Genomic DNA, 19,428 nt, shown 5'->3' on the forward strand with positions numbered 1-19,428 from the left:
TTTACTTGTGAGCATAACAGTCTTCCAAAATCTTGACCATGCTTCAGTTCAAATCTTCTGTAGTTCATCTGCTGTGTCTTTCACATTCTGTCTTGTTCAGTCGCGACAGCAAAATGATGACGAGTTTTTACAAATTAATAAAGTGCAAAATGAGATCAATTCATTTTTTTAAAAACAAATGAAAAAATAAGACTTCCAAAAGAATGGAACTCATTTATTTTGAGTCAAATGAGACCATGAGACAATACCTATAATCGGTCTTCTCACAAAAACATCTCTAGCTTCCGAACCGTTTGACCTACAAATTCATATGACCACTCTCTGGAATGAGGAGACCCTCACGAACATGGTGGTATTCTCAATTTTTCTCTACATCCCCCACAAGTGTCAGGAGACTCGTCTGAAGTCACAACCGTCTATGTTGCCAAGTTCTGTTTGTAGAATCCAAAATCTTGGGCTACAAACTAATGTGACCCCACTTGTCGCAATGTTCTCCGTTTTGCCCTACGTTCCCAACAAGTGTCACGGGACTAATCTGAAGGTAACCTGTAGTGATTAAAATGATAGATTTTTCAACCAGGGACCTCTCGCAACCTAAGCCATAATCATACACCTAAACCGTGAAAGTGAATTATCACTTTCCACCAAAATGACGGTCAAATTATGAGTCGATGTCTCAATGTTGCTACTGAGCTGCACATAGCATTGGTGGTATAGTGGTGAGCATAGTTGCCTTCCAAGCAGTTGACTCGGGTTTGATTCCCGGCCAATGCAGAGCCTGAGGAATTCATTTGTTTTAGGGGCTGGATGTCATTTCAAGTGTATTACATTTGAATCATTATCCTTGTACTTGGAAGTCAGAATTGCTCCTACATTCTGCAGGTTATCTAAAATAATAAATGTTGTGCGACGTTGAACCAACAAGTGCATATCAAAATAGATTTGCAGTCCTATCGCCAAAACCATTCAGCCACCTTGTCCTGCGCCCAAGAGGTGATAGTCGGCATTCCGACAAGATCTGCCTGTCTGAGATTGTTCAAGGATCTGCAAAAGGGCTCATCCGGGATTTGAACCCGGGACCTCTCGCACCCTAAGCGAGAATCATACCCCTAGACCAACGAGCCTTACGCAAAAAGTTATTTTTTTGCTTTCTGCAGCAATGACAGTGAAGATATCGATTGACGTGTCCATGGTGCTTGGAACGATTGAACATCATGTGAGTGTTTTGTGCTTTACTTGTGAGCATAACAGTCTTCCAAAATCTTGACCATGCTTCAGTTCAAATCTTCTGTAGTTCATCTGCTGTGTCTTTCACATTCTGTCTTGTTCAGTCGCGACAGCAAAATGATGACGAGTTTTTACAAATTAATAAAGTGCAAAATGAGATCAATTCATTTTTTTAAAAACAAATGAAAAAATAAGACTTCCAAAAGAATGGAACTCATTTATTTTGAGTCAAATGAGACCATGAGACAATACCTATAATCGGTCTTCTCACAAAAACATCTCTAGCTTCCGAACCGTTTGACCTACAAATTCATATGACCACTCTCTGGAATGAGGAGACCCTCACGAACATGGTGGTATTCTCAATTTTTCTCTACATCCCCCACAAGTGTCAGGAGACTCGTCTGAAGTCACAACCGTCTATGTTGCCAAGTTCTGTTTGTAGAATCCAAAATCTTGGGCTACAAACTAATGTGACCCCACTTGTCGCAATGTTCTCCGTTTTGCCCTACGTTCCCAACAAGTGTCACGGGACTAATCTGAAGGTAACCTGTAGTGATTAAAATGATAGATTTTTCAACCAGGGACCTCTCGCAACCTAAGCCATAATCATACACCTAAACCGTGAAAGTGAATTATCACTTTCCACCAAAATGACGGTCAAATTATGAGTCGATGTCTCAATGTTGCTACTGAGCTGCACATAGCATTGGTGGTATAGTGGTGAGCATAGTTGCCTTCCAAGCAGTTGACTCGGGTTTGATTCCCGGCCAATGCAGAGCCTGAGGAATTCATTTGTTTTAGGGGCTGGATGTCATTTCAAGTGTATTACATTTGAATCATTATCCTTGTACTTGGAAGTCAGAATTGCTCCTACATTCTGCAGGTTATCTAAAATAATAAATGTTGTGCGACGTTGAACCAACAAGTGCATATCAAAATAGATTTGCAGTCCTATCGCCAAAACCATTCAGCCACCTTGTCCTGCGCCCAAGAGGTGATAGTCGGCATTCCGACAAGATCTGCCTGTCTGAGATTGTTCAAGGATCTGCAAAAGGGCTCATCCGGGATTTGAACCCGGGACCTCTCGCACCCTAAGCGAGAATCATACCCCTAGACCAACGAGCCTTACGCAAAAAGTTATTTTTTTGCTTTCTGCAGCAATGACAGTGAAGATATCGATTGACGTGTCCATGGTGCTTGGAACGATTGAACATCATGTGAGTGTTTTGTGCTTTACTTGTGAGCATAACAGTCTTCCAAAATCTTGACCATGCTTCAGTTCAAATCTTCTGTAGTTCATCTGCTGTGTCTTTCACATTCTGTCTTGTTCAGTCGCGACAGCAAAATGATGACGAGTTTTTACAAATTAATAAAGTGCAAAATGAGATCAATTCATTTTTTTAAAAACAAATGAAAAAATAAGACTTCCAAAAGAATGGAACTCATTTATTTTGAGTCAAATGAGACCATGAGACAATACCTATAATCGGTCTTCTCACAAAAACATCTCTAGCTTCCGAACCGTTTGACCTACAAATTCATATGACCACTCTCTGGAATGAGGAGACCCTCACGAACATGGTGGTATTCTCAATTTTTCTCTACATCCCCCACAAGTGTCAGGAGACTCGTCTGAAGTCACAACCGTCTATGTTGCCAAGTTCTGTTTGTAGAATCCAAAATCTTGGGCTACAAACTAATGTGACCCCACTTGTCGCAATGTTCTCCGTTTTGCCCTACGTTCCCAACAAGTGTCACGGGACTAATCTGAAGGTAACCTGTAGTGATTAAAATGATAGATTTTTCAACCAGGGACCTCTCGCAACCTAAGCCATAATCATACACCTAAACCGTGAAAGTGAATTATCACTTTCCACCAAAATGACGGTCAAATTATGAGTCGATGTCTCAATGTTGCTACTGAGCTGCACATAGCATTGGTGGTATAGTGGTGAGCATAGTTGCCTTCCAAGCAGTTGACTCGGGTTTGATTCCCGGCCAATGCAGAGCCTGAGGAATTCATTTGTTTTAGGGGCTGGATGTCATTTCAAGTGTATTACATTTGAATCATTATCCTTGTACTTGGAAGTCAGAATTGCTCCTACATTCTGCAGGTTATCTAAAATAATAAATGTTGTGCGACGTTGAACCAACAAGTGCATATCAAAATAGATTTGCAGTCCTATCGCCAAAACCATTCAGCCACCTTGTCCTGCGCCCAAGAGGTGATAGTCGGCATTCCGACAAGATCTGCCTGTCTGAGATTGTTCAAGGATCTGCAAAAGGGCTCATCCGGGATTTGAACCCGGGACCTCTCGCACCCTAAGCGAGAATCATACCCCTAGACCAACGAGCCTTACGCAAAAAGTTATTTTTTTGCTTTCTGCAGCAATGACAGTGAAGATATCGATTGACGTGTCCATGGTGCTTGGAACGATTGAACATCATGTGAGTGTTTTGTGCTTTACTTGTGAGCATAACAGTCTTCCAAAATCTTGACCATGCTTCAGTTCAAATCTTCTGTAGTTCATCTGCTGTGTCTTTCACATTCTGTCTTGTTCAGTCGCGACAGCAAAATGATGACGAGTTTTTACAAATTAATAAAGTGCAAAATGAGATCAATTCATTTTTTTAAAAACAAATGAAAAAATAAGACTTCCAAAAGAATGGAACTCATTTATTTTGAGTCAAATGAGACCATGAGACAATACCTATAATCGGTCTTCTCACAAAAACATCTCTAGCTTCCGAACCGTTTGACCTACAAATTCATATGACCACTCTCTGGAATGAGGAGACCCTCACGAACATGGTGGTATTCTCAATTTTTCTCTACATCCCCCACAAGTGTCAGGAGACTCGTCTGAAGTCACAACCGTCTATGTTGCCAAGTTCTGTTTGTAGAATCCAAAATCTTGGGCTACAAACTAATGTGACCCCACTTGTCGCAATGTTCTCCGTTTTGCCCTACGTTCCCAACAAGTGTCACGGGACTAATCTGAAGGTAACCTGTAGTGATTAAAATGATAGATTTTTCAACCAGGGACCTCTCGCAACCTAAGCCATAATCATACACCTAAACCGTGAAAGTGAATTATCACTTTCCACCAAAATGACGGTCAAATTATGAGTCGATGTCTCAATGTTGCTACTGAGCTGCACATAGCATTGGTGGTATAGTGGTGAGCATAGTTGCCTTCCAAGCAGTTGACTCGGGTTTGATTCCCGGCCAATGCAGAGCCTGAGGAATTCATTTGTTTTAGGGGCTGGATGTCATTTCAAGTGTATTACATTTGAATCATTATCCTTGTACTTGGAAGTCAGAATTGCTCCTACATTCTGCAGGTTATCTAAAATAATAAATGTTGTGCGACGTTGAACCAACAAGTGCATATCAAAATAGATTTGCAGTCCTATCGCCAAAACCATTCAGCCACCTTGTCCTGCGCCCAAGAGGTGATAGTCGGCATTCCGACAAGATCTGCCTGTCTGAGATTGTTCAAGGATCTGCAAAAGGGCTCATCCGGGATTTGAACCCGGGACCTCTCGCACCCTAAGCGAGAATCATACCCCTAGACCAACGAGCCTTACGCAAAAAGTTATTTTTTTGCTTTCTGCAGCAATGACAGTGAAGATATCGATTGACGTGTCCATGGTGCTTGGAACGATTGAACATCATGTGAGTGTTTTGTGCTTTACTTGTGAGCATAACAGTCTTCCAAAATCTTGACCATGCTTCAGTTCAAATCTTCTGTAGTTCATCTGCTGTGTCTTTCACATTCTGTCTTGTTCAGTCGCGACAGCAAAATGATGACGAGTTTTTACAAATTAATAAAGTGCAAAATGAGATCAATTCATTTTTTTAAAAACAAATGAAAAAATAAGACTTCCAAAAGAATGGAACTCATTTATTTTGAGTCAAATGAGACCATGAGACAATACCTATAATCGGTCTTCTCACAAAAACATCTCTAGCTTCCGAACCGTTTGACCTACAAATTCATATGACCACTCTCTGGAATGAGGAGACCCTCACGAACATGGTGGTATTCTCAATTTTTCTCTACATCCCCCACAAGTGTCAGGAGACTCGTCTGAAGTCACAACCGTCTATGTTGCCAAGTTCTGTTTGTAGAATCCAAAATCTTGGGCTACAAACTAATGTGACCCCACTTGTCGCAATGTTCTCCGTTTTGCCCTACGTTCCCAACAAGTGTCACGGGACTAATCTGAAGGTAACCTGTAGTGATTAAAATGATAGATTTTTCAACCAGGGACCTCTCGCAACCTAAGCCATAATCATACACCTAAACCGTGAAAGTGAATTATCACTTTCCACCAAAATGACGGTCAAATTATGAGTCGATGTCTCAATGTTGCTACTGAGCTGCACATAGCATTGGTGGTATAGTGGTGAGCATAGTTGCCTTCCAAGCAGTTGACTCGGGTTTGATTCCCGGCCAATGCAGAGCCTGAGGAATTCATTTGTTTTAGGGGCTGGATGTCATTTCAAGTGTATTACATTTGAATCATTATCCTTGTACTTGGAAGTCAGAATTGCTCCTACATTCTGCAGGTTATCTAAAATAATAAATGTTGTGCGACGTTTGAACCAACAAGTGCATATCAAAATAGATTTGCAGTCCTATCGCCAAAACCATTCAGCCACCTTGTCCTGCGCCCAAGAGGTGATAGTCGGCATTCCGACAAGATCTGCCTGTCTGAGATTGTTCAAGGATCTGCAAAAGGGCTCATCCGGGATTTGAACCCGGGACCTCTCGCACCCTAAGCGAGAATCATACCCCTAGACCAACGAGCCTTACGCAAAAAGTTATTTTTTTGCTTTCTGCAGCAATGACAGTGAAGATATCGATTGACGTGTCCATGGTGCTTGGAACGATTGAACATCATGTGAGTGTTTTGTGCTTTACTTGTGAGCATATAACAGTCTTCCAAAATCTTGACCATGCTTCAGTTCAAATCTTCTGTAGTTCATCTGCTGTGTCTTTCACATTCTGTCTTGTTCAGTCGCAACAGCAAAATGATGACGAGTTTTTACAAATTAATAAAGTGCAAAATGAGATCAATTCATTTTTTTATAAAAACAAATGAAAAAATAAGACTTCCCAAAAGAATGGAACTCATTTATTTTGAGTCAAATGAGACCATGAGACAATACCTATAATCGGTCTTCTCACAAAAACATCTCTAGCTTCCGAACCGTTTGACCTACAAATTCATATGACCACTCTCTGGAATGAGGAGACCCTCACGAACATGGTGGTATTCTCAATTTTTCTCTACATCCCCCACAAGTGTCAGGAGACTCGTCTGAAGTCACAACCGTCTATGTTGCCAAGTTCTGTTTGTAGAATCCAAAATCTTGGGCTACAAACTAATGTGACCCCACTTGTCGCAATGTTCTCCGTTTTGCCCTACGTTCCCAACAAGTGTCACGGGACTAATCTGAAGGTAACCTGTAGTGATTAAAATGATAGATTTTTCAACCAGGGACCTCTCGCAACCTAAGCCATAATCATACACCTAAACCGTGAAAGTGAATTATCACTTTCCACCAAAATGACGGTCAAATTATGAGTCGATGTCTCAATGTTGCTACTGAGCTGCACATAGCATTGGTGGTATAGTGGTGAGCATAGTTGCCTTCCAAGCAGTTGACTCGGGTTTGATTCCCGGCCAATGCAGAGCCTGAGGAATTCATTTGTTTTAGGGGCTGGATGTCATTTCAAGTGTATTACATTTGAATCATTATCCTTGTACTTGGAAGTCAGAATTGCTCCTACATTCTGCAGGTTATCTAACATAATAAATGTTGTGCGACGTTGAACCAACAAGTGCATATCAAAATAGATTTGCAGTCCTATCGCCAAACCATTCAGCCACCTTGTCCTGCGCCCAAGAGGTGATAGTCGGCATTCCGACAAGATCTGCCTGTCTGAGATTGTTCAAGGATCTGCAAAAGGGCTCATCCGGGATTTGAACCCGGGACCTCTCGCACCCTAAGCGAGAATCATACCCCTAGACCAACGAGCCTTACTGCAAAAAGTTATTTTTTGCTTTCTGCAGCAATGACAGTGAAGATATCGATTGACGTGTCCATGGTGCTTGGAACGATTGAACATCATGTGAGTGTTTTGTGCTTTACTTGTGAGCATAACAGTCTTCCAAAATCTTGACCATGCTTCAGTTCAAATCTTCTGTAGTTCATCTGCTGTGTCTTTCACATTCTGTCTTGTTCAGTCGCGACAGCAAAATGATGACGAGTTTTTACAAATTAATAAAGTGCAAAATGAGATCAATTCATTTTTTTAAAAACAAATGAAAAAATAAGACTTCCAAAAGAATGGAACTCATTTATTTTGAGTCAAATGAGACCATGAGACAATACCTATAATCGGTCTTCTCACAAAACATCTCTAGCTTCCGAACCGTTTGACCTACAAATTCATATGACCACTCTCTGGAATGAGGAGACCCTCACGAACATGGTGGTATTCTCAATTTTTCTCTACATCCCCCACAAGTGTCAGGAGACTCGTCTGAAGTCACAACCGTCTATGTTGCCAAGTTCTGTTTGTAGAATCAAAATCTTGGGCTACAAACTAATGTGACCCCACTTGTCGCAATGTTCTCCGTTTTGCCCTACGTTCCCAACAAGTGTCACGGGACTAATCTGAAGGTACCTGTAGTGATTAAAATGATAGATTTTTTCAACCAGGGACCTCTCGCAACCTAAGCCATAATCATACACCTAAACCGTGAAAGTGAATTATCACTTTCCACCAAAATGACGGTCAAATTATGAGTCGATTGTCTCAATGTTGCTACTGAGCTGCACATAGCATTGGTGGTATAGTGGTGAGCATAGTTGCCTTCCAAGCAGTTGACTCGGGTTTGATTCCCGGCCAATGCAGAGCCTGAGGAATTCATTTGTTTTAGGGGCTGGATGTCATTTCAAGTGTATTACATTTGAATCATTATCCTTGTACTTGGAAGTCAGAATTGCTCCTACATTCTGCAGGTTATCTAAAATAATAAATGTTGTGCGACGTTGAACCAACAAGTGCATATCAAAATAGATTTGCAGTCCTATCGCCAAAACCATTCAGCCACCTTGTCCTGCGCCCAAGAGGTGATAGTCGGCATTCCGACAGATCTGCCTGTCTGAGATTGTTCAAGGATCTGCAAAAGGGCTCATCCGGGATTTGAACCCGGGACCTCTCGCACCCTAAGCGAGAATCATACCCCTAGACCAACGAGCCTACGCAAAAAGTTATTTTTTTGCTTTCTGCAGCAATGACAGTGAAGATATCGATTGACGTGTCCATGGTGCTTGGAACGATTGAACATCATGTGAGTGTTTTGTGCTTTACTTGTGAGCATAACAGTCTTCCAAATCTTGACCATGCTTCAGTTCAAATCTTCTGTAGTTCATCTGCTGTGTCTTTCACATTCTGTCTTGTTCAGTCGCGACAGCAAAATGATGACGAGTTTTTACAAATTAATAAAGTGCAAATGAGATCAATTCATTTTTTTTAAAAACAAATGAAAAATAAGACTTCCAAAAGAATGGAACTCATTTATTTTGAGTCAAATGAGACCATGAGACAATACCTATAATCGGTCTTCCTCACAAAAACATCTCTAGCTTCCGAACCGTTTGACCTACAAATTCATATGACCACTCTCTGGAATGAGGAGACCCTCACGAACATGGTGGTATTCTCAATTTTTTCTCTACATCCCCCACAAGTGTCAGGAGACTCGTCTGAAGTCACAACCGTCTATGTTGCCAAGTTCTGTTTGTAGAATCCAAAATCTTGGGCTACAAACTAATGTGACCCCCACTTGTCGCAATGTTCTCCGTTTTGCCCTACGTTCCCAAACAAGTGTCACGGGACTAATCTGAAGGTAACCTGTAGTGATTAAAATGATAGATTTTTCAACCAGGGACCTCTCGCAACCTAAGCCATAATCATACACCTAAACCGTGAAGTGAATTATCACTTTCCACCAAAATGACGGTCAAATTATGAGTCGATGTCTCAATGTTGCTACTGAGCTGCACATAGCATTGGTGGTATAGTGGTGAGCATAGTTGCCTTCCAAGCAGTTGACTCGGGTTTGATTCCCGGCCAATGCAGAGCCTGAGGAATTCATTTGTTTTAGGGGCTGGATGTCATTTCAAGTGTATTACATTTGAATCATTATCCTTGTACTTGGAAGTCAGAATTGCTCCTACATTCTGCAGGTTATCTAAAATAATAAATGTTGTGCGACGTTGAACCAACAAGTGCATATCAAAATAGATTTGCAGTCCTATCGCCAAAAACCATTCAGCCACCTTGTCCTGCGCCCAAGAGGTGATAGTCGGCATTCTGACAAGATCTGCCTGTCTGAGATTGTTCAAGGATCTGCAAAAGGGCTCATCCGGGATTTGAACCCGGGACCTCTCGCACCCTAAGCGAGAATCATACCCCCTAGACCAACGAGCCTTACGCAAAAAGTTATTTTTTTGCTTTCTGCAGCAATGACAGTGAAGATATCGATTGACGTGTCCATGGTGCTTGGAACGATTGAACATCATGTGAGTGTTTTGTGCTTTACTTGTGAGCATAACAGTCTTCCAAAATCTTGACCATGCTTCAGTTCAAATCTTCTGTAGTTCATCTGCTGTGTCTTTCACATTCTGTCTTGTTCAGTCGCGACAGCAAAATGATGACGAGTTTTTACAAATTAATAAAGTGCAAAATGAGATCAATTCATTTTTTTAAAAACAAATGAAAAAATAAGACTTCCAAAAGAATGGAACTCATTTATTTTGAGTCAAATGAGACCATGAGACAATACCTATAATCGGTCTTCTCACAAAACATCTCTAGCTTCCGAAACCGTTGACCTACAAATTCATATGACCACTCTCTGAATGAGGAGACCCTCACGAACATGGTGGTATTCTCAATTTTTCTCTACATCCCCCACAAGTGTCAGGAGACTCGTCTGAAGTCACAACCGTCTATGTTGCCAAGTTCTGTTTGTAGAATCCAAAATCCTTGGGCTACAAACTAATGTGACCCCACTTGTCGCAATGTTCTCCGTTTTGCCCTACGTTCCCAACAAGTGTCACGGGACTAATCTGAAGGTAACCTGTAGTGATTAAAATGATAGATTTTTCAACCAGGGACCTCTCGCAACCTAAGCCATAATCATACACCTAAACCGTGAAAGTGAATTATCACTTTCCACCAAAATGACGGTCAAATTATGAGTCGATGTCTCAATGTTGCTACTGAGCTGCACATAGCATTGGTGGTATAGTGGTGAGCATAGTTGCCTTCCAAGCAGTTGACTCGGGTTTGATTCCCGGCCAATGCAGAGCCTGAGGAATTCATTTGTTTTAGGGCTGGATGTCATTTCAAGTGTATTACATTTGAATCATTATCCTTGTACTTGGAAGTCAGAATTGCTCCTACATTCTGCAGGTTATCTAAAATAATAAATGTTGTGCGACGTTGAACCAACAAGTGCATATCAAAATAGATTTGCAGTCCTATCGCCAAAACCATTCAGCCACCTTGTCCTGCGCCCAAGAGGTGATAGTCGGCATTCCGACAAGATCTGCCTGTCTGAGATTGTTCAAGGATCTGCAAAAGGGCTCATCGGGATTTGAACCCGGGACCTCTCGCACCCTAAGCGAGAATCATACCCCTAGACCAACGAGCCTTACGCAAAAAGTTATTTTTTTGCTTTCTGCAGCAATGACAGTGAAGATATCGATTGACGTGTCCATGGTGCTTGGAACGATTGAACATCATGTGAGTGTTTTGTGCTTTACTTGTGAGCATAACAGTCTTCCAAAATCTTGACCATGCTTCAGTTCAAATCTTCTGTAGTTCATCTGCTGTGTCTTTCACATTCTGTCTTGTTCAGTCGCGACAGCAAAATGATGACGAGTTTGTTTACAAATTAATAAAGTGCAAAATGAGATCAATTCATTTTTTTAAAAACAAATGAAAAAAATAAGACTTCCAAAAGAATGGAACTCATTTATTTTGAGGTCAAATGAGACCATGAGACAATACCTATAATCGGTCTTCTCACAAAAACATCTCTAGCTTCCGAACCGTTTTGACCTACAAATTCATATGACCACTCTCTGGAATGAGGAGACCCTCACGAACATGGTGGTATTCTCAATTTTTCTCTACATCCCCCACAAGTGTCAGGAGACTCGTCTGAAGTCACAACCGTCTATGTTGCCAAGTTCTGTTTGTAGAATCCAAAATCTTGGGCTACAAACTAATGTGACCCCACTTGTCGCAATGTTCTCCGTTTTTGCCCTACGTTCCCAACAAGTGTCACGGGACTAATCTGAAGGTAACCTGTAGTGATTAAAAATGATAGATTTTTCAACCAGGGACCTCTCGCAACCTAAGCCATAATCATACACCTAAACCGTGAAAGTGAATTATCACTTTCCACCAAATGACGGTCAAATTATGAGTCGATGTCTCAATGTTGCTACTGAGCTGCACATAGCATTGGTGGTATAGTGGTGAGCATAGTTTGCCTTCCAAGCAGTTGACTCGGGTTTGATTCCCGGCCCAATGCAGAGCCTGAGGAATTCATTTGTTTTAGGGGCTGGATGTCATTTCAAGTGTATTACATTTGAATCATTATCCTTGTACTTGGAAGTCAGAATTGCTCCTACATTCTGCAGGTTATCTAAATAATAAATGTTGTGCGACGTTGAACCAACAAGTGCATATCAAAATAGATTTGCAGTCCTATCGCCAAAAACCATTCAGCCACCTTGTCCTGCGCCCAAGAGGTGATAGTCGGCATTCCGACAAGATCTGCCTGTCTGAGATTGTTCAAGGATCTGCAAAAGGGCTCATCCGGGATTTGAACCCTGGGACCTCTCGCACCCTAAGCGAGAATCATACCCCTAGACCAACGAGCCTACGCAAAAAGTTATTTTTTTGCTTTCTGCAGCAATGACAGTGAAGATATCGATTGACGTGTCCATGGTGCTTGGAACGATTGAACATCATGTGAGTGTTTTGTGCTTTACTTGTGAGCATAACAGTCTTCCAAAATCTTGACCATGCTCAGTTCAAATCTTCTGTAGTTCATCTGCTGTGTCTTTCACCATTCTGTCTTGTTCAGTCGCGACAGCAAATGATGACGAGTTTTTACAAATTAATAAAGTGCAAAATGAGATCAATTCATTTTTTTAAAAACAAATGAAAAAATAAGACTTCCAAAAGAATGGAACTCATTTATTTTGAGTCAAATGAGACCATGAGACAATACCTATAATCGGTCTTCTCACAAAAACATCTCTAGCTTCCGAACCGTTTGACCTACAAATTCATATGACCACTCTCTGGAATGAGGAGACCCTCACGAACATGGTGGTATTCTCAATTTTTTCTCTACATCCCCCACAAGTGTCAGGAGACTCGTCTGAAGTCACAACCGTCTATGTTGCCAAGTTCTGTTTGTAGAATCCAAAATCTTTGGGCTACAAACTAATGTGACCCCACTTGTCGCAATGTTCTCCGTTTTGCCCTACGTTCCCAACAAGTGTCACGGGACTAATCTGAAGGTAACCTGTAGTGATTAAAATGATAGATTTTTCAACCAGGGACCCTCTCGCAACCTAAGCCATAATCATACACCTAAACCTGTGAAAGTGAATTATCACTTTCCACCAAAATGACGGTCAAATTATGAGTCGATGTCTCAATGTTGCTACTGAGCTGCACATAGCATTGGTGGTATAGTGGTGAGCATAGTTGCCTTCCAAGCAGTTGACTCGGGTTTGATTCCCGGCCAATGCAGAGCCTGAGGAATTCATTTGTTTTAGGGGCTGGATGTCATTTCAAGTGTATTACATTTGAATCATTATCCTTGTACTTGGAAGTCAGAATTGCTCCTACATTCTGCAGGTTATCTAAAATAATAAATGTTGTGCGACGTTGAACCAACAAGTGCATATCAAAATAGATTTGCAGTCCTATCGCCAAAACCATTCAGCCACCTTGTCCTGCGCCCAAGAGGTGATAGTCGGCATTCCGACAAGATCTGCCTGTCTGAGATTGTTCAAGGATCTGCAAAGGGCTCATCCGGGATTTGAACCCGGGACCTCTCGCACCCTAAGCGAGAATCATACCCCTAGACCAACGAGCCTTACGCAAAAAGTTATTTTTTTGCTTTCTGCAGCAATGACAGTGAAGATATCGATTGACGTGTCCATGGTGCTTGGAACGATTGAACATCATGTGAGTGTTTTGTGCTTTACTTGTGAGCATAACAGTCTTCCAAAATCTTGACCATGCTTCAGTCAAATCTTCTGTAGTTCATCTGCTGTGTCTTTCACATTCTGTCTTGTTCAGTCGCGACAGCAAAATGATGACGAGTTTTTACAAATTAATAAAGTGCAAAATGAGATCAATTCATTTTTTTAAAACAAATGAAAAAATAAGACTTCCAAAAGAATGGAACTCATTTATTTTTGAGTCAAATGAGACCATGAGACAATACCTATAATCGGTCTTCTCACAAAAACATCTCTAGCTTCTCGAACCGTTTGACCTACAAATTCATATGACCACTCTCTGGAATGAGGAGAACCCTCACGAACATGGTGGTATTCTCAATTTTTCTCTACATCCCCCACAAGTGTCAGGAGACTCGTCTGAAGTCACAACCGTCTATGTTGCCAAGTTCTGTTTGTAGAATCCAAAATCTTGGGCTACAAACTAATGTGACCCCACTTGTCGCAATGTTCTCCGTTTTTGCCCTACGTTCCCAACAAGTGTCACGGGACTAATCTGAAGGTAACCCTGTAGTGATTAAAATGATAGATTTTTCAACCAGGACCTCCGCAACCTAAGCCATAATCATACACCTAAACCGTGAAAGTGAATTATCACTTTCCACCAAAATGACGGTCAAATTATGAGGTCGATGTCTCAATGTTGCTACTGAGCTGCACATAGCATTGGTGGTATAGTGGTGAGCATAGTTGCCTTCCAAGCAGTTGACTCGGGTTTGATTCCCGGCCAATGCAGAGCCTGAGGAATTCATTTGTTTTAGGGGCTGGATGTCATTTCAAGTGTATTACATTTGAATCATTATCCTTGTACTTGGAAGTCAGAATTGCTCCTACATTCTGCAGGTTATCTAAAATAATAAATGTTGTGCGACGTATGAACCAACAAGTGCATATCAAAATAGATTTGCAGTCCTATCGCCAAAACCATTCAGCCACCTTGTCCTGCGCCCAAGAGGTGATAGTCGGCATTCCGACAAGATCTGCCTGTCTGAGATTGTTCAAGGATCTGCAAAAGTGGCTCATCCGGATTTGAACCCGGGACCTCTCGCACCCTAAGCGAGAATCATACCCCTAGACCAACGAGCCTTACGCAAAAAGTTATTTTTTTGCTTTCTGCAGCAATGACAGTGAAGATATCGATTGACGTGTCCATGGTGCTTGGAACGATTGAACATCATGTGAGTGTTTTGTGCTTTACTTGTGAGCATAACAGTCTTCCAAAATCTTGACCATGCTTCAGTTCAAATCTTCTGTAGTTCATCTGCTGTGTCTTTCACATTCTGTCTTGTTCAGTCGCAACAGCAAAATGATGACGAGTTTTTACAAATTAATAAAGTGCAAAATGAGATCAATTCATTTTTTTAAAAACAAATGAAAAAATAAGACTTCCAAAGAATGGAACTCATTTATTTTGAGTCAAATGAGACCATGAGACAATACCTATAATCGGTCTTCTCACAAAAACATCTCTAGCTTCCCGAACCGGTTTGACCTACAAATTCATATGACCACTCTCTGGAATGAGGAGACCCTCACGAACATGGTGGTATTCTCAATTTTTCTCTACATCCCCCACAAGTGTCAGGAGACTCGTCTGAAGTCACAACCGTCTATGTTGCCAAGTTCTGTTTGTAGAATCCAAAATCTTGGGCTACAAACTAATGTGACCCCACTTGTCGCAATGTTCTCCGTTTTGCCCTACGTTCCCAACAAGTGTCACGGGACTAATCTGAAGGTAACCTGTAGTGATTAAAATGATAGATTTTTCAACCAGGGACCTCTCGCAACCTAAGCCATAATCATACACCTAAACCGTGAAAGTGAATTATCACTTTCCACCAAAATGACGGTCAAATTATGAGTCGATGTCTCAATGTTGCTACTGAGCTGCACATAGCATTGGTGGTATAGTGGTGAGCATAGTTGCCTTCCAAGCAGTTGACTCGGGTTTGATTCCCGGCCAATGCAGAGCCTGAGGAATTCATTTGTTTTAGGGGCTGGATGTCATTTCAAGTGTATTACATTTGAATCATTATCCTTGTACTTGGAAGTCAGAATTGCTCCTACATTCTGCAGGTTATCTAAAATAATAAATGTTGTGCGACGTTGAACCAACAAGTGCATATCAAAATAGATTTGCAGTCCTATCGCCAAAACCATTCAGCCACCTTGTCCTGCGCCCAAGAGGTGATAGTCGGCATTCCGACAAGATCTGCCTGTCTGAGATTGTTCAAGGATCTGCAAAAGGGCTCATCCGGGATTTGAACCCGGGACCTCTCGCACCCTAAGCGAGAATCATACCCCTAGACCAACGAGCCTTACGCAAAAAGTTATTTTTTTGCTTTCTGCAGCAATGACAGTGAAGATATCGATTGACGTGTCCATGGTGCTTGGAACGATTGAACATCATGTGAGTGTTTTGTGCTTTACTTGTGAGCATAACAGTCTTCCAAAATCTTGACCATGCTTCAGTTCAAATCTTCTGTAGTTCATCTGCTGTGTCTTTCACATTCTGTCTTGTTCAGTCGCGACAGCAAAATGATGACGAGTTTTTACAAATTAATAAAGTGCAAAATGAGATCAATTCATTTTTTTAAAAACAAATGAAAAAATAAGACTTCCAAAAGAATGGAACTCATTTATTTTGAGTCAAATGAGACCATGAGACAATACCTATAATCGGTCTTCTCACAAAAACATCTCTAGCTTCCGAACCGTTTGACCTACAAATTCATATGACCACTCTCTGGAATGAGGAGACCCTCACGAACATGGTGGTATTCTCAATTTTTCTCTACATCCCCCACAAGTGTCAGGAGACTCGTCTGAAGTCACAACCGTCTATGTTGCCAAGTTCTGTTTGTAGAATCCAAAATCTTGGGCTACAAACTAATGTGACCCCACTTGTCGCAATGTTCTCCGTTTTGCCCTACGTTCCCAACAAGTGTCACGGGACTAATCTGAAGGTAACCTGTAGTGATTAAAATGATAGATTTTTCAACCAGGGACCTCTCGCAACCTAAGCCATAATCATACACCTAAACCGTGAAAGTGAATTATCACTTTCCACCAAAATGACGGTCAAATTATGAGTCGATGTCTCAATGTTGCTACTGAGCTGCACATAGCATTGGTGGTATAGTGGTGAGCATAGTTGCCTTCCAAGCAGTTGACTCGGGTTTGATTCCCGGCCAATGCAGAGCCTGAGGAATTCATTTGTTTTAGGGGCTGGATGTCATTTCAAGTGTATTACATTTGAATCATTATCCTTGTACTTGGAAGTCAGAATTGCTCCTACATTCTGCAGGTTATCTAAAATAATAAATGTTGTGCGACGTTGAACCAACAAGTGCATATCAAAATAGATTTGCAGTCCTATCGCCAAAACCATTCAGCCACCTTGTCCTGCGCCCAAGAGGTGATAGTCGGCATTCCGACAAGATCTGCCTGTCTGAGATTGTTCAAGGATCTGCAAAAGGGCTCATCCGGGATTTGAACCCGGGACCTCTCGCACCCTAAGCGAGAATCATACCCCTAGACCAACGAGCCTTACGCAAAAAGTTATTTTTTTGCTTTCTGCAGCAATGACAGTGAAGATATCGATTGACGTGTCCATGGTGCTTGGAACGATTGAACATCATGTGAGTGTTTTGTGCTTTACTTGTGAGCATAACAGTCTTCCAAAATCTTGACCATGCTTCAGTTCAAATCTTCTGTAGTTCATCTGCTGTGTCTTTCACATTCTGTCTTGTTCAGTCGCGACAGCAAAATGATGACGAGTTTTTACAAATTAATAAAGTGCAAAATGAGATCAATTCATTTTTTTAAAACAAATGAAAAAATAAGACTTCCAAAGAATGGAACTCATTTATTTTGAGTCAAATTGAGACCATGAGACAATACCTATAATCGGTCTTCTCACAAAAACATCTCTAGCTTCCGAACCGTTTGACCTACAAATTCATATGACCACTCTCTGGAATGAGGAGACCCTCACGAACATGGTGGTATTCTCAATTTTTCTCTACATCCCCCACAAGTGTCAGGAGACTCGTCTGAAGTCACAACCGTCTATGTTGCCAAGTTCTGTTTGTAGAATCCAAAATCTTGGGCTACAAACTAATGTGACCCCACTTGTCGCAATGTTCTCCGTTTTGCCCTACGTTCCCAACAAGTGTCACGGGACTAATCTGAAGGTAACCTGTAGTGATTAAAATGATAGATTTTTCAACCAGGGACCTCTCGCAACCTAAGCCATAATCATACACCTAAACCGTGAAAGTGAATTATCACTTTCCACCAAAATGACGGTCAAATTATGAGTCGATGTCTCAATGTTGCTACTGAGCTGCACATAGCATTGGTGGATATAGTGGTGAGCATAGTTGCCTTCCAAGCAGTTGACTCGGGTTTGATTCCCGGCCAATGCAGAGCCTGAGGAATTCATTTGTTTTAGGGGCTGGATGTCATTTCAAGTGTATTACATTTGAATCATTATCCTTGTACTTGGAAGTCAGAATTGCTCCTACATTCTGCAGGTTATCTAAAATAATAAATGTTGTGCGACGTTGAACCAACAAGTGCATATCAAAATAGATTTTGCAGTCCTATCGCCAAAACCATTCAGCCACCTTGTCCTGCGCCAAGAGGTGATAGTCGGCCATTCCGACAAGATCTGCCTGTCTGAGATTGTTCAAGGATCTGCAAAAGGGCTCATCCGGGATTTGAACCCGGGACCTCTCGCACCCTAAGCGAGAATCATACCCCTAGACCAACGAGCCTTACGCAAAAAGTTATTTTTTGCTTTCTGCAGCAATGACAGTGAAGATATCGATTGACGTGTCCATGGTGCTTGGAACGATTGAACATCATGTGAGTGTTTTGTGCTTTACTTGTGAGCATAACAGTCTTCCAAAATCTTGACCATGCTTCAGTTCAAATCTCTGTAGTTCATCTGCTGTGTCTTTCACATTCTGTCTTGTTCAGTCGCGACAGCAAAATGATGACGAGTTTTTACAAATTAATAAAGTGCAAAATGAGATCAATTCATTTTTTTAAAAACAAATGAAAAAATAAGACTTCCAAAAGAATGGAACTCATTTATTTTGAGTCAAATGAGACCATGAGACAATACCTATAATCGGTCTTTCTCACAAAAACATCTCTAGCTTCCGAACCGTTTGACCTACAAATTCATATGACCACTCTCTGGAATGAGGAGACCCTCACGAACATGGTGGTATTCTCAATTTTTCTCTACATCCCCCACAAGTGTCAGGAGACTCGTCTGAAGTCACAACCGTTCTATGTTGCCAAGTTCTGTTTGTAGAATCCAAAATCTTGGGCTACAAACTAATGTGACCCCACTTGTCGCAATGTTCTCCGTTTTGCCCTACGTTCCCAACAAGTGTCACGGGACTAATCTGAAGGTAACCTGTAGTGATTAAAATGATAGATTTTTCAACCAGGGACCTCTCGCAACCTAAGCCATAATCATACACCTAAACCGTGAAAGTGAATTATCACTTTCCACCAAAATGACGGTCAAATTATGAGTCGATGTCTCAATGTTGCTACTGAGCTGCACATAGCATTGGTGGTATAGTGGTGAGCATAGTTGCCTTCCAAGCAGTTGACTCGGGTTTGATTCCCCGGCCAATGCAGAGCCTGAGGAATTCATTTGTTTTAGGGGCTGGATGTCATTTCAAGTGTATTACATTTGAATCATTATCCTTGTACTTGGAAGTCAGAATGCTCCTACATTCTGCAGGTTATCTAAAATAATAAATGTTGTGCGACGTTGAACCAACAAGTGCATATCAAAATAGATTTGC

The 19,428-nt window shown here is 41.4% G+C and overlaps 12 non-coding genes across 12 annotated transcripts; all 12 read right to left on the bottom strand.

Moving 5' to 3' along the window:
- Positions 1-1,052: 1,052 nt before the first annotated feature.
- trnap-agg lies at positions 1,053-1,124 on the bottom strand. The gene has a single exon. It is a non-coding gene; the product is annotated as a tRNA-Pro (tRNA).
- A 1,159-nt stretch (positions 1,125-2,283) lies between these two features.
- trnap-agg lies at positions 2,284-2,355 on the bottom strand. Its single transcript has one exon. It is a non-coding gene; the product is annotated as a tRNA-Pro (tRNA).
- Positions 2,356-3,514: 1,159 nt separating this feature from the next.
- On the bottom strand, positions 3,515-3,586 carry trnap-agg. The gene has a single exon. It is a non-coding gene; the product is annotated as a tRNA-Pro (tRNA).
- Positions 3,587-4,745: 1,159 nt separating this feature from the next.
- On the bottom strand, positions 4,746-4,817 carry trnap-agg. The gene has a single exon. It is a non-coding gene; the product is annotated as a tRNA-Pro (tRNA).
- Positions 4,818-5,977: 1,160 nt separating this feature from the next.
- Positions 5,978-6,049, bottom strand: trnap-agg. Its single transcript has one exon. It is a non-coding gene; the product is annotated as a tRNA-Pro (tRNA).
- A 1,163-nt stretch (positions 6,050-7,212) lies between these two features.
- trnap-agg lies at positions 7,213-7,284 on the bottom strand. Its single transcript has one exon. It is a non-coding gene; the product is annotated as a tRNA-Pro (tRNA).
- A 1,157-nt stretch (positions 7,285-8,441) lies between these two features.
- Positions 8,442-8,513, bottom strand: trnap-agg. Its single transcript has one exon. It is a non-coding gene; the product is annotated as a tRNA-Pro (tRNA).
- A 1,160-nt stretch (positions 8,514-9,673) lies between these two features.
- Positions 9,674-9,746, bottom strand: trnap-agg. The gene has a single exon. It is a non-coding gene; the product is annotated as a tRNA-Pro (tRNA).
- A 3,628-nt stretch (positions 9,747-13,374) lies between these two features.
- trnap-agg lies at positions 13,375-13,446 on the bottom strand. The gene has a single exon. It is a non-coding gene; the product is annotated as a tRNA-Pro (tRNA).
- Positions 13,447-15,840: 2,394 nt separating this feature from the next.
- trnap-agg lies at positions 15,841-15,912 on the bottom strand. Its single transcript has one exon. It is a non-coding gene; the product is annotated as a tRNA-Pro (tRNA).
- A 1,159-nt stretch (positions 15,913-17,071) lies between these two features.
- Positions 17,072-17,143, bottom strand: trnap-agg. The gene has a single exon. It is a non-coding gene; the product is annotated as a tRNA-Pro (tRNA).
- A 1,160-nt stretch (positions 17,144-18,303) lies between these two features.
- Positions 18,304-18,375, bottom strand: trnap-agg. Its single transcript has one exon. It is a non-coding gene; the product is annotated as a tRNA-Pro (tRNA).
- Positions 18,376-19,428: the final 1,053 nt, after the last annotated feature.

Source organism: Oncorhynchus mykiss, unplaced genomic scaffold, assembly GCF_013265735.2.
Source record: "Oncorhynchus mykiss isolate Arlee unplaced genomic scaffold, USDA_OmykA_1.1 un_scaffold_533, whole genome shotgun sequence".
Lineage (NCBI taxonomy): Eukaryota > Metazoa > Chordata > Actinopteri > Salmoniformes > Salmonidae > Oncorhynchus > Oncorhynchus mykiss.